At 40.8% G+C, this 13,624-nt stretch overlaps 1 long non-coding RNA gene across 1 annotated transcript in view; it reads left to right on the top strand.

The window, feature by feature from the left end:
* The window catches only part of LOC140702458 (uncharacterized), a 46,252-nt gene that overhangs the window by 23,409 nt on the left and 9,219 nt on the right, over nucleotides 1-13,624 (top strand). The window lies entirely within an intron of this gene.

Raw genomic sequence — 13,624 nt, forward strand, 5'->3', positions numbered from 1 at the left:
CTTTGGAGACTGGCCCTGCCTCCCCTGGGGGCCAGAGGGGATGAAACCGCCACCTTTGGGGGCTCTTCTGAGGCTTGGGAAACTTCAGAAGAGGCCCAGAAGCTGGCGATTTCACCCCCTCTGGCCCCCGAGGGAGGCAGGGGGAGGCTCCAAAGGGTCCTGGAACACACTCTAGGACCCTAGGGTGTGTTCCATAAGATGGACCTCTCCATAAGGCTCACCAAGTTTTAGGAGAAGAAAGCAGATAATTTTTTTCCTGTTTTCTTCTCCTAAAAATTTGGTGCGTCTTATGGAAAGGTGCGTCTTATGGAGCGAAAAATATGGTACTTGTTAATCACTGCTAGGCCATGAAAAGTTCTTTCTACAAAACACCTTCAGAACAGCTGAAACAGGCCTTTCTGCAATTCCTGTGTACTTAGAGTATAATGTAGAGGACATCTTTTATTACTTAATCGTATTAGCAAATATAAAGTGTATTTCTACAGAATATAGAGTAGCACAGTTCTGCAATTTTTAATTTGTTGCCAAAAGGAAAACAGCATAGCTGGTACTCTTGAATTTCTGTCTCATGTCCTTTTATATTGTAAGTTTTATGAATAAAGAAAGAATGACTTAATTTGTTCCCTCTTGCAAAAATGTCAAGTGGTTGGTTATGTTTTCTCTGTCAAACTGGAATCTTACGTTACTGCTTAAGTTACCAACTTTTTTCTCATTGTAATATAAAGAAAAGTTTACTTACTGCAAGATGCTTGATAACTTTGCTTTTTAAAAAAACCTATGTTCTTTGTATTGCATGTAAGTTGGTTGATGTGTTGTATAATCATATGACTGAAATAAACTTAGAATAACCAAAAGGAAAAAAGGTTACCATAAATCAAGTCTGAAACAACACAGGATGCCACAGGATGTTAAATGCTCTGGAAAATCCAGATTCACATATTATATAGACTACAGATGGTGAACAAATGATACCAGCTCCAGAGAAAGGGGCTAATATGGAGGCACCTTTGTGGTATACTTCATTTTTTATTAGCTACATTTCGGCCATCTTAATAAACTGAGTTTGAGATGTATCTAGCCTTACATTTCTCACAACAATCCTTTGAACTGGTGGCTCATGGCAGGGGCAGAGGAGAATGAGACACTCCCTCCATCCCTGTCAATAAGCTGCCGGTGGAGTGATGGGCCCAGGGTTGTTCTGTGAGTTTCATAGCTCTGAGGCACTTGAACATTTCCCAAATCCCAGACCAATGCTTTGATCACCACAGCTTTCTGGCTATCCATCTAGTCCTCTTGTTGCCTCAATGAGATAAGTCAGGCTCAGTGGTACATAAGCTTGCATCTTTCCGATGCTAGTCCAAAACTCTAATTGCTATACTTTATGAGTATGAAATGTCACACATTCTTTCCAGTTTGGCCAGGAAAAGTAAAAAAGTAAAGCAGTATAAAAGTCAAAGGGACTTCATGGAATCTCAGATCACTTCATTTAGAATTGATTTGGCAACTCTGCACTCCAGGATGGGTGGCATAAATACTGGTGGTTGGGAAAACATCTCGCTTTTTGTCTCTTCAAGTGAAATCTATAAAGAGGGCTGAAGAAAGATCCCAGGAAGGGTGAGGAGGGAGAGAGGTGAAGGCAAAAAAAAAAAAAAGCCGCTGGGCCACATGGAAACAGACTTTTTTGTTGTTATGACTATTTGGCTTGAGTGATTTTCTGACAACGGCTCCTCTTACCTTCCCCTTCCTTTTGCTAGGAGAGCAAGGTGGTGGTGAGGCAATAAATATTGTAGGAGCAGGATGGGGAATTGCATAATAAGAATTTTAAAAAGCAAAGGCACTCAATCCCTCAAGCATTTGTCAGCTACACCTGAAGAGGTCATCTTCCCCATTGCTGTCACCTTTAGATATACATATAGATTTGCACTCCCACACTGCACATACCACATGCTTTTTTGCCCCTATTGCTCATGCAAGAAGAGTTGATCAGTCCCATTGCAGTACCATGGGGTCTACTTCCTGGCTTGCTGCTTGGTGCCTCTAATTTCCTTCTCTGGTATTTCTCTCTACCACTCCCTTCCATTTCTTGCAAGCTGTCCACAGACAGACGTTCCTGCAACCTGAAACACATGATACTGGCATGGAATACTTGACAAACGTCATAGACACAATTTACTCCAACACAGGTGAATACACATGCCAAAATTGCCTTCCAAAAAAACATACTTCCTGGCCAAAAATCTATGTGCTTGTACATCGTGTAAACAGATATTTTAAAACTGATTTAAAGTGTGCTAAACCTAGTAGTATTTCAAGGTGTAACTGAGCCCATAGTTGGGCACTGTTATTCTAGCTTTCTGCTCCCCATCAAGAAGCTTGTTTATCCACACTGTTTCTAACAGAGGAGGAAGGGAAGGGGATGTCTATGGTGGATGCAAGCAATTAGGACATAACAATCAATAATCTTGGAGACAGCCTGTCTGGCGTGGCTTGTAAGCATCGGGGCTTCTTTTGCTGAGGAAGCCAAGCTTGTAACCTGGTGTCTCAGCAGATGGCAGACAGATGCTTTATGCTGCCCTGTATTGTTAGAGAGACAATAGAGATCTCTTGGAGGAATGACAGTGTAGTCCAGTGGTTCTTAACGTGGGCAATAATGCCCCCCAGGGGGCGATTTCATTTTTCAGGGGGGCGGTAGAACAAAAACGGGTGGTGTGGGGGCGAAAGAACAGAAGGGGGCGGTAGGGGGGCGCTGGAGTGAGCCAAACCTGTGAAGGCAACTGCAGCTGCAGTGCTGGCAGTAGATTCGGTGCTGCTGCTGCTGCCAGATGATCCAGCTCTTTCTACCTGCCATGTCTCACCTTTCTCCTTTAGGGGAGCACTGAGTGTGGATCGGGTCCTCATCCTCGCCCTGTGAAGCGCTGCCTCACACCTGGGTGGGGAGGGAGACTAGGTAGGTAGGTAGGTAGGTAGGTAGGTAGGTAGGTAGGTAGGTAGGTAGGTAGGTAGGTAGGTAGGTAGGTAGGTAGGTAGGTAGGTAGGTAAGATATCATCACCTCAGGGAGGGGGACGATGATAACTTCCTCAATGGCTCAAGGGGGCATTTCTTTCAAAAAGGTTAAGAACCACTGGTGTAGTCCATCCACTGCAGTCCAGCAATTGGCCTCAGATAGGAGACTACTCTGTTTTGCCTTGAGCATCTCCTTCCAAGTCTTAACAGCTCTCATACTTCAACTGTATGCATCTGTAATTCTTCATATTTCACAAGGTCTTTGCAAAGGCTGAATGTGAGGATGAGCAGAGTTCAACTTTCTGAGAACCCAAACTTCCATTATGTGAGTTGAGTTGAGTTTATTGTACAGTCATAGACCTGAAAATACAAGGATAAAAACATTATATAAAATATACAAAATAAGTAAGATATAAGAAGATAACAAGAATATAAAACTTGAATAATACAGCTGTTTAATACAACACTTTACGAATTCTTAAAACTGAGAATAAAAACTTAGCCACCGATTGTGATATTAATTGGTTCTCTCCGGACAGCAGAAACTTCTGGTAGTCTGCGGGAGGTATACTAATGCCTTTACACATTACTGGGTAGAGGTAAAGGATACGTTCAGACTTATATAAACTACATTCTAGAATGGTGTGTGCCAGGTACTCAACTGTTTCTTCCCCACAGGGGGCATATCCTTTCTCCATAAGGAATGTTATTAAAGTGCCCTTTTAAAATGGCTGAGGAAAAGCAATTAAACCTAGCCCTTGAGAAGACAAGATGATACCTTGGTACATTGATTTGATATAGATAATTTGGTAACTTGGGAAAGTTAAAATTTATACCAAAGTACGTTGGTGAGCAGGTCCTGTCTGCACCTGCTAATGAGTACTGGAGATCTATGTCTTTAATGCATTGCACAAGCATTGTCTTGATATTGTCATAAGGCTGACTCAGAAAGAAGTCCATAGAGAAGCCTAAAAGATGTAATTTGTCAGTAAATCCCTTGTGCCATGAGCTGGTAAAGACATCTTTTTGTAAATAGTGTAAATACCCACTCGTTGTGGGCGCATATACCACCTTCAACCAGAATCAGAATGCGTGCAACCAGGCTTGACATTCTACCGATTGAAGGCCAGCCTCCAAACGCAAGGCAGCTGAAGAGACACATCTTGGAACAGTGCATAGGATTCGCAGTGAGTTTGACAGAACACTTTCAACAGAGGGATTGAAACCGTTTATCCAAATCGCAATACCATACAGCAGCAGTGCAAGAATTTTATACTTAACTATCTGTAGAGCAGCAGGGATAAACTGCCCACCCTGGACATAGTGGTATTGTCTAAGAACTTTCCTTGTACAGTGGTGCCTCGCATTACGATGTTAATTTGTTCTAGCAAAATAGCTGTAGAACGAAAACGTCGTAATGCAAAAATGAAAAGCCCATTGGAATGCATTGAAACCCCTTCAATGCATTCCAATGGGCTGGAAACTCACCATCCAGCGAAGATCCTCCATAGGGTGGCCATTTTTGGTGGCTGTCTTGCGAGGAATCTGTCCCAGAAAACAGCGGGGAGCCATTTTAGTTACCCAGTGGCCATTTTGAAACTGCCAATCAGCTGTTGGAAAATCATTGTTTTGCGAAGAATCAGTTCCCGAAGCAGGGAACCGATCATCATAAAGCAAAAACCCCTATTCAGACCATTGTTTTGCGATCGCAAAAGCGATCGCAAAAACGTAATCATAATGCGGTTTCGTCGTAATGTGGGGCAATCGTAAAGCGGGGCATGACTGTATTGTTAGCCACCTGCACTGCTGCTTGTCTATGGTAAGACCAGGGGAGGGTACGTGGAAAGACAATTCCCAAATATTTAAATGTTTTAACTTGTTTTATATGCTGGCCCGCAGTAACCCAATCTTTAACTTTACCATGCCTAGAGAAAACCATTATTTTGGTTTTCTTGAAATTAATTGTTAATACAGTGGGGTCTTGACTTGAGAACTTAATCCGTATTGGAAGGCGGTTCTCAAGTCAAAAAGTTCTCAGGTCAAATCTGCATTTCCCATAGGAATGCATTGAAAACCATTTGATCCGTATCTGCTCTTTTCCGTCCATAGAAACTAATGGGAAGCTGCTATTCTGCCTTCGACCACTAGAGGGGGATATTTTGTTTCTTTTTTTCTTAGGTCAAGAAAGGTTCAGGAAAGGCAGGGAAAATACAGTCCAGGCAGTACAGTACCAGGCAGTCTGAAGACTGTCTCCCAATCCACTTTCTAAATGCTGGGAGGAGTGAGGAAGCAGACAGGCACCCTTTTCACTGCCCAATAGTTAACTGAAAGTTCAAATTTTGCACTTTCCCTGCCTCCCACGTGGTTTTTTTCCGGTTCTTAACTCAAATCTAAGTATGTAAGTCAAGTCAATATTTTCCTATGAGAGTGGTTCTTAAGTCAAAATGTTCTTAACTCGAGCCGTTCTTAAGTCAAGACCCCACTGTAGGTTGTTCCTGCAGTAACTCATAACTGCACGTATAATTCGTTTAAGACCAACTTCTGATAGTGACATGATAACTGCATCATCTCCGTATAGTAGAAGAGGCATACTGTACTGATTTTAGCCAATTTCGGGGAGTGAAATTCAGGAGCTGTGCAGCTTTTAGGAAAGACATTTAGATACAGTTTAAATAATGTAGGTGCCAGAATACAACCTTGGCGAACTGCTCTCTCTGCCTGAATGGGGTTTGATAGATTCCCATCACCTCCACATCTTACGCTATTTGTGATCTGTTGGTAGAGGCTTCTGATAAAATATAGTAACCTCTTACCAATCTTATCTTCCTAAAACCGGCCTGTTCATTCCCTAAGATATCCTCCTCCTCAATCCATGTGATTAGTCTATTATTCAGAAATCTAGCATAAAGCTTGCCCACTATTGACAGAAGGCTAATTGGTCTATAATTTGAGGGTTCATCTTTGTTCCCCTTCTTATAGATTGGTATCACTATTGCCTCTAACCAGGAGTATGGAATTTGCCCAGTGTTATTAATGAATGCAAATAAATGAGATAAAAGGTGGGCCCACCGGTCCCTGCTGGTATTAGATTGGGTCCCGGTGCCTTCCCTGATTTTAGGGAAGCTATTAAGTGGCCTTATTTCATTTTCGTTTACTAGGTCCTAGTTTGGCAATTTGTTTAGATCTAAGAATGTGATGTTGACAGTTTGTGAAGGTTTAGTTTCCTCAAGTATTTTGGTGAAGTACCATTCCCATATATTTGCCGGGATACTACAGTAAGCTGATCCTGTTTGGGCGCCTAGCGCTCCAGAGACCAAGGTCCAAAATAGCTTAGTCTTTGTTTAGCACTGAGTCAATCAAGATGTTCCATTGTTTTTGAATTGATTGTTTCATTTTCTGGGCAATCAAGGTTTTATATTGGTTTTTAACTACATAGTACTCCTGGGGGAGAACTGCCAGATTCTTCTTCCTATACTGCATGTATATTTCTCTAAGTTGTTTTTTTTGTGTGGGAGCATTCCTTATCAAACCATTTAGGAGTATACCTTCCTGGTTGTTTATGGGTGTGAGATTGTTTTGGGCTTAGAACAGATTGTATTGTTAAAACTAGGGAGTTGTAGTTTGTCACGATGGAAGCCAAAGTCGATTCCGTAGGTGCTGTTATTAAGTTTCTTAATTTCTCACTGGGAGGAAATTTTAAGAAACTGGAGACTTTTGCATTAACTTCATCTGTCTAAATTAGATGTTTATATCATACAGGTCACCTAAGTGATGTTCAGGGGGGAGATGTATTGGGCTTAGAAGGTTAAAAGTAGGGGTAAGTGATCACTATCTGTTCTATGTCCTACAGAGAATTCCTTAACCAAAATGGTTAAAGATGGAGAAATTAACACATAGTCTACCACACTACTACCCCTCCATGATACAAAAGTAAATTCTGTGCAATTATAAAACAATTCATTGCCATTTACATATAAAGAGTAAGACGTTCTGCCATCCGTGCCAGGCATATCCCACTATAATTGATCTTCAAATCTTTTGATGTTCTATAATTCATCAGGGTGTGGTTCTCTACAGAGTCTGTACCCCAGACATTGGAAGGGTAAAAGATGTCATTATTCAATCCAGTTCTTGCATTCAGGTCTCCCATAAGTATCACATATGCATTAGGGGCTATAGATGCTAAGTTTGTAATATAAAGTTCCAATTGGTTCCACATCTGAGTTATTTGATTTTTAGAAGACAATGGAGGAATATAAGCATTGATAATCAAATAAGCACTTGACCTGATAACAAGTAAGGCAGCCATAGCAATTTTGTCACAAGATGGAAGTGATTTGACCCTAGCCTCCAAAGCAGTAGAGAACATTAGAGCCATCCCTGCTTTTGGGCGACCCTTTCCACTGCTAGGAACTGCATGGCTGTTAAGTACCAGATAGCCATTCAAAATAATATTATCAATGTGCCAGGTTTCCTGTACTGCAATTATATCATGTACAGTGGTGCTCCGCATAGTGACGATAAGCTGTTCCAGGAAAATAATCTCTATCTGGAATCGTTGCTATATGGAATGAAAAAGCCCATAGGAACGCATTAAACCCCGTTTAATGCGTTCCTATGGGCTTAAAACTCACCGTTATGTGGAAATCCTCCATCTGGGCGCCATTTTCGCTGCCCGGTAAGCGAGGAAAGGGCGTGAAAATGCAGCAGGCAGCCATTTTTTCCGGCAGCCATTTTGGAACCGCCGATCAGCTGTTTTTTAAACATCGCAATACGAAAATCGGTAAGCAAAACACTTACCGATCACCGCAAAGCGATTTTTAGCCATTGAAAACATCGCAATGCGATCACTTTTGTGATCGCAAAAAACAAATCGCTATGCGGATTCATCGTTAAACGGGGTGCTTGTTAAGTCAGGCACCACTGTAATCTTAAATAATAGAGTATTCCTGGGTCACCCTGTCTGGAGGCCCAACCAGCTATGTTCCATGGAAGGGTTTTCAATAAACAGGCCCTTGAAGTTGGGGTTGTCTTTTGGGCCTCAGTCTTAACATCTGGGTATATGACAACATTTCCATGCGAGTGGGATATCTGGGGCATCCAGCTAGGTTTCATGGTGCTGCTGTTTAAGCACTCTGGCTCATTGCTATGACTTCCATTTTTTTTTAATCAGTAGTTTTATATTCTTTAAGGCTGTGAGAAGAGGTAGATCATAATAGGATTTTCTAAACTGTATTTATCTGTTATCTCATAGATAATATTCTGGATGTTTGTGTGTTAGTATTAATGAAACATCAAAACAGTTATCTATCATAAAATAAGAGCTGTGAACTGAAATTAAGATGTAAGTGTTCACAAAAAATCTTTAAATAGGCTTGGAATTTTTAACACTACTTTTTCCAGCACAGTGATTACCACAAAGAAGGCAACCTCGTGGCGCAGTGGTTAAAACCCTGTACTGCAGCTAAAACTGTGCTCACGACCTGGGGTTCAAATCCCAGGTAGCGGCTCAAGGTTGACTCAGCCTTCCATCCTTCCGAGGTCGGTAAAATGAGTACCCAGCTTGCTGGGGGGCAATGTGTAGCCTGTATAATTAAAAATTGTAAACCGCCCGGAGAGTGCTTGTAGCGCTATGGGGCGGTATATAAGTCCAATAAATAAATAAATAAATAAATAAATAAATAAATAAATAAATAAATAAATAAATAAATAAATAAATAAATAAATAAATAAATAAATAAATAAATAAATAAATAAATAAATAAATAAATAAACCTATTCTGGAGTCAGGTATTTTCCAGTCAGGATGCCATCAATGTAAAGTCTGTTTTCCTAGTTGCTACCCACCACAAGATAGACATAGGTGGAAGTGATTTTTCACATAAACAGGTCCCCCCAAGATACTCTTTGACTGCAGTTTCTCTCATTTCTTGCCATGAGCTGGTGGGTGCTGGGACTGGTGGTAGATACAGTCCACCAAGATCTGGAGAGCCACTCATTTCCCATCTCTATGTTAAGGGCTTCAGTTGTCAAATGAAACACATTGAATTGGGCTTGAAAATGGAGTAGAGGCTGGCACAAATAGGGATGTACACTAGCACCAAAATTCAGATTCAGAATTCAGATTTTGAATTTATTTACAGTGGTGCCTCGCAAGGCGATGTTAATCCGTTCCACGGAAATCGCTGTCTGCGAAACCATCGTCTTGCAAAACCAAATTTCCCATAGGAATGCATTGAAAATTAATAAATGTGTTCCTAGGGGAAAAATTTTAAGGAACTTAAGGGGTAGGGAGCTGGGGAAGCACCATGGGAGGATTGGCCGGGGGTCCCCTCGCTGCAATCGCCAGCTTTGGAGGTCCCCCGCCAGTCCTCTGATGGTGCAAGAAAAGCCTCTGAAATGCTCTAAAGCAGGCGCGGGTGGTTTTGGGGCACCCACGCCAGGGATCTGATGGTGCAGGGGAAGCCATCAGAACCCTGGCAGGGGTGCCTCGAAACCACCCATACCCGCTTTAGAGCACTTTGGAGGCTTTTCCTGCTGTCATGATAGAGGTTATTGAAGTCAGAATGTATTTTCTAAATGGGATTTGTAGTCATGGAATTAGCCAGAAGGAATCCAACTTAAGTCTGTGTCATTTTTACTGGAAATCTTTAGATGCTGTTTTCTTCACAGCAGCTAGCCTTATTATCTCGTAACTAGGAGATGACAGCAGAAGAGCCGCTGAAGTCTAAACATTCCAGCAGAGAAAAGTAAATAACACCTGCAGTTCCATGAGAAAGAAAGGCAGAGAGAGACAACTTTTTCTTCGTCCTGTAAATTGGCCTTACCAATTTTACTTATTTGTCTTAGATAGTAATTTTCTTATTTTATTTTTCTAGCTGGAGTTTGCTAAGTTTCTAACTACTTAGAAATGGAAATGATTTTGAATGCTATGCTTTTGCAATAAACTGAATTCTTCTAAATCTTTATTTTTCTAATAAAACAATTATACTTAAGAACTTAGGTTTGATCTCTTGAACAGACAGCCTGCTACTATTACTTAATTTGATTTCTTTTAGGCCACAGAACTAAGCTACCTTGAGTCCAATATTTTCGTGAATTCTGAGAGATCTAAATGACTCTGAGACTCATGATTATATTTTAGTTTCTCAATGGTTTTTAATCGGGAATAGACTTGGGAAAAGAGTGCAGTGGGATGGCCTGGATGGGACAAGGACTCACCTCATCCCAAATAGGAGTACACTAAACTCTGGAACCTCTCTATTCCAGCTGTCTGAATCTCTTAGGAGGACGGGCAAGCTTACACCTGCACCTTCAGGAAAAGCCTCCAAAGTGCTCTAAAGTGGGCGCAGGTGGTCGTAGAACAAAAAAGCCCAATTGGAACCATTGTTTTGTGATCGCTATAGCGATCGCAAAAAAACATCGTAAAGCGATTTCGTCATCAAGCGGGGTAACTGTCTAGCGAGGCAGCACTGCATTTATCTATCTATCTATCTATCTATCTATCTATCTAGCTAGCTATCTAGCTAGCTAGCTAGCTAGCTATTTATTTATCGCTCATCTAAAACATGTCTACTTTGGGTGGTTTTTAGAATTACAGCCTTTTGGATATGGAATTTTTTAAAAAATCAGAATTTCCAGATATCTGGAAGGCTGGTAAAGTCAATATAAATATAGGCAAAAGATCTTTAATGGATTTCCCTCTGTCCACTGACACCTTCCCAGTGATTGTGCCAAGCAAAAAGGGTGCACACCAATAGCCAACAGTGCCTAGGTATTAGGAAATGACTGTCATGGGCATACATGACCATGAACAGTTTGAATCCCAGTAGGATATACCAGCAGCATTGGAGAAGAGGGCAAGTTGTACTGAGGAGTCAGCAAATACCCTGGGCAACACTGGCAGGCAGATGAGAGCATCAGATAGTCTGAAGTGGGTAGGAACTGTGCCAACCAGTGACTACCATTTTGCAGTAGCAGTTGGAAAAATTGAAGATTAATTCAAGATTAGACTACTGCAATGCACTCTACGTGGGACTGCCTTTGAAACTGACGCAGAAACCTCAGATGGTACAAAATGCAGTGGCCAGACTTCTTACTGGGATGAAAAGGTACCAACATATTTCCCCCACACTGGCCGCCTTGCATTGGCTGCCCATCCATTTCGACATTGATTTCAAAGTTCTTACGATTACATATAAAGCCCTAAACAGTTTAGGACATAGATATCTGGCAGAGTGCCTTCTCCCACCCAGTTCTAGCAGAGCCACTCATTCCAGCCAGGCCGGGCGGTTGAGGGGCCTAACGCCGAGGGAGGTCCAGAAGGAAAGAACAAGGAGTAGGGCCTTCTCAGCAGTGGCCCCTTGCCTTTGGAATAACTTGCCAGTGGAGATCCACCTGGTTCCCTCTCTGGGTGTTTTCAGGAATAAACTTAAAACCTGGCTATTTGGGCATGCTTTCCTTCCTGCCATATCTTAATTATTTATACCTCGCATCTTGGACTTATATGTTTTTTATTTTATTGTTTTTAAATTTGTAAACCGCCCAGATTAGACCCTTGGTCTAAATGTGAGGGATAGAAATATAATAAATAAATAAAAATACAGACTTTAGTATTTCAGTAGCAAAGGTCAAAATATAGCATTTGAGTGAAAAACAAAGAAGGTTGTTTGTCTTACATATTCCAGGCAAATTTCTTTAGCTTTTATGAACATTTCTAAACTGGGTAAACCACCCCCTAAAGCTGGATGGCATGGATGCAATTGTGAATGGAACAGACCCTGATGTTGGGAAAGTGTGAGGTCAAGAGAAGGGGATGACAGAGGATGAGATGGTTGGACAGTGTCATCGAAGCCACCAACATGAATTTGACCAAACTCCGGGAGGCAGTGGAAGACAGGAGGGCCTGGTGTGCTCTGGTCCATGGGGTCACGAAGAGTGGGACACGACTTAACAATTAAACAACAACAACAACAGAGTATATGTCACTGATATATTGTAGTTCACATTTTCTTGTAAAAGCAGGGATTTTTACTAAAGCAAGTAAAGGAGGTAGAGATTCAATTGTACAGAAGAAAGGCAGCTCCTAAGGATCTCTGCAATGTGGCACATTTGTTTTGCTTCCAAGCCTTTTTACCTTTCTTGAGACTATATGCCACTATACCTCCTGCTAGCTTTTTCTGTTAAAAGCAGTGAGTTTTACCAAAGCTTCCAAAACATTTACTTTCCTTTGGGCTAGATGCCACTATATATCTTGAGGAGTTCATGTTTTCTGTTAAAAACAGTGAGTTTTACAAAAGAGAGTAAAGGAGGTGAAAATTCAATGGTTACACAGAAAGGCAACCCCTAAGGATATCTGTAAAGCTGCATATTTGATTTCATTCAAAACCTTTTACCTTTCTTTAGACTATACTAGTCTGGAGTTCACCTTTTTCTGTTAAAAGCAGTAAGTACTGTGAAAGCAAGAAAAGGAGGTAAAGATTCATATGTTGTGCAGGAAGGCAACCCTAGAGGATCTCTAATTCTAGACTTAGAGCATTTTCTCATCTGGCCCCAAAATTATGGAATTCCCTTCTGCAATACCTTTATGTGGAATTAGAGTTGGACAAATTCAAACAAGACCTAAAAGCCTACTTGTTCAACCTGGAACCATAGGGCTTGACCATGTTATTGGATTATAATTACTGTACTTCCAATATTATATTATTATAGTTATTTTGATTGTTGTTATTGTCTTATGGAATAATAATTGTTTACTGTATTTTTTATCATTGTAATTGTGTTATGTTTGTATTTTAACTATTTTTGATTATTGGAATTATTATTATTATTAATTATTAATTGTTGTTATCTCTACAAAGTGGCTCATATATTTTGCTTCCATATCTTTTACCTTTCTTTAGATTACATGCAATTCTGCAGTTCACTTTTTCTGTTAAAAACAGTGAGTACTGAAAAAACAATTAAAGAAGTAAAGTTTCATTTGCTGTCAACAAAGGATACCCTGGAGAATATCTACAAAATGGCATGTTTGTTTTGCTTCCAAATCTTTTACTTTTCTTTAGACTATATGCTACTCTACCTCCTTGAGTTCACTGTTAAAAGCACTGAACTTTACCAAACAGGTAGAGAAGGTAGAGATTCAAGGGTTAAGCAAAAAGGCAGCCCCTAAGAATCTCTGTTAAAAACAGTGATTACTGCAAAAGCAAGTAAAGATTCATTTCTTGTGCACAAAGGCACAAAGTGGAACATTTGCCTTGCAACCAAAACTTTTACCTTCCTTTAGACTATACATTATTAACCTGTTTTCTGTGGACCCCCCAGGTGGCCACAATGTCCTCACAGGGGGTCCGCGAAGGCTTGACAAAATGTTATGAATTTTTGTAGTTAACTTTTGGACATGAAATCCTATTTCAAAACACAGATGTACTGGACAACACCAGCAATCATTACATTACACTAGACAGGGAAGCCATTGAAATCCACAAACACCAGCACAGCTTCAATAAAAAAGAAGAAAGTCTAAAATTCAAAAAAGCCTGGCTCCCAGCACTGAAAAATACAGACTGCAAAAAGGTCAATGAACTCTACCCATTCACAAGGACTGGTGATCACTGAACA

Source organism: Pogona vitticeps, chromosome 12 (genome assembly GCF_051106095.1).
Source record: "Pogona vitticeps strain Pit_001003342236 chromosome 12, PviZW2.1, whole genome shotgun sequence".
NCBI classification, from domain to species: domain Eukaryota; kingdom Metazoa; phylum Chordata; class Lepidosauria; order Squamata; family Agamidae; genus Pogona; species Pogona vitticeps.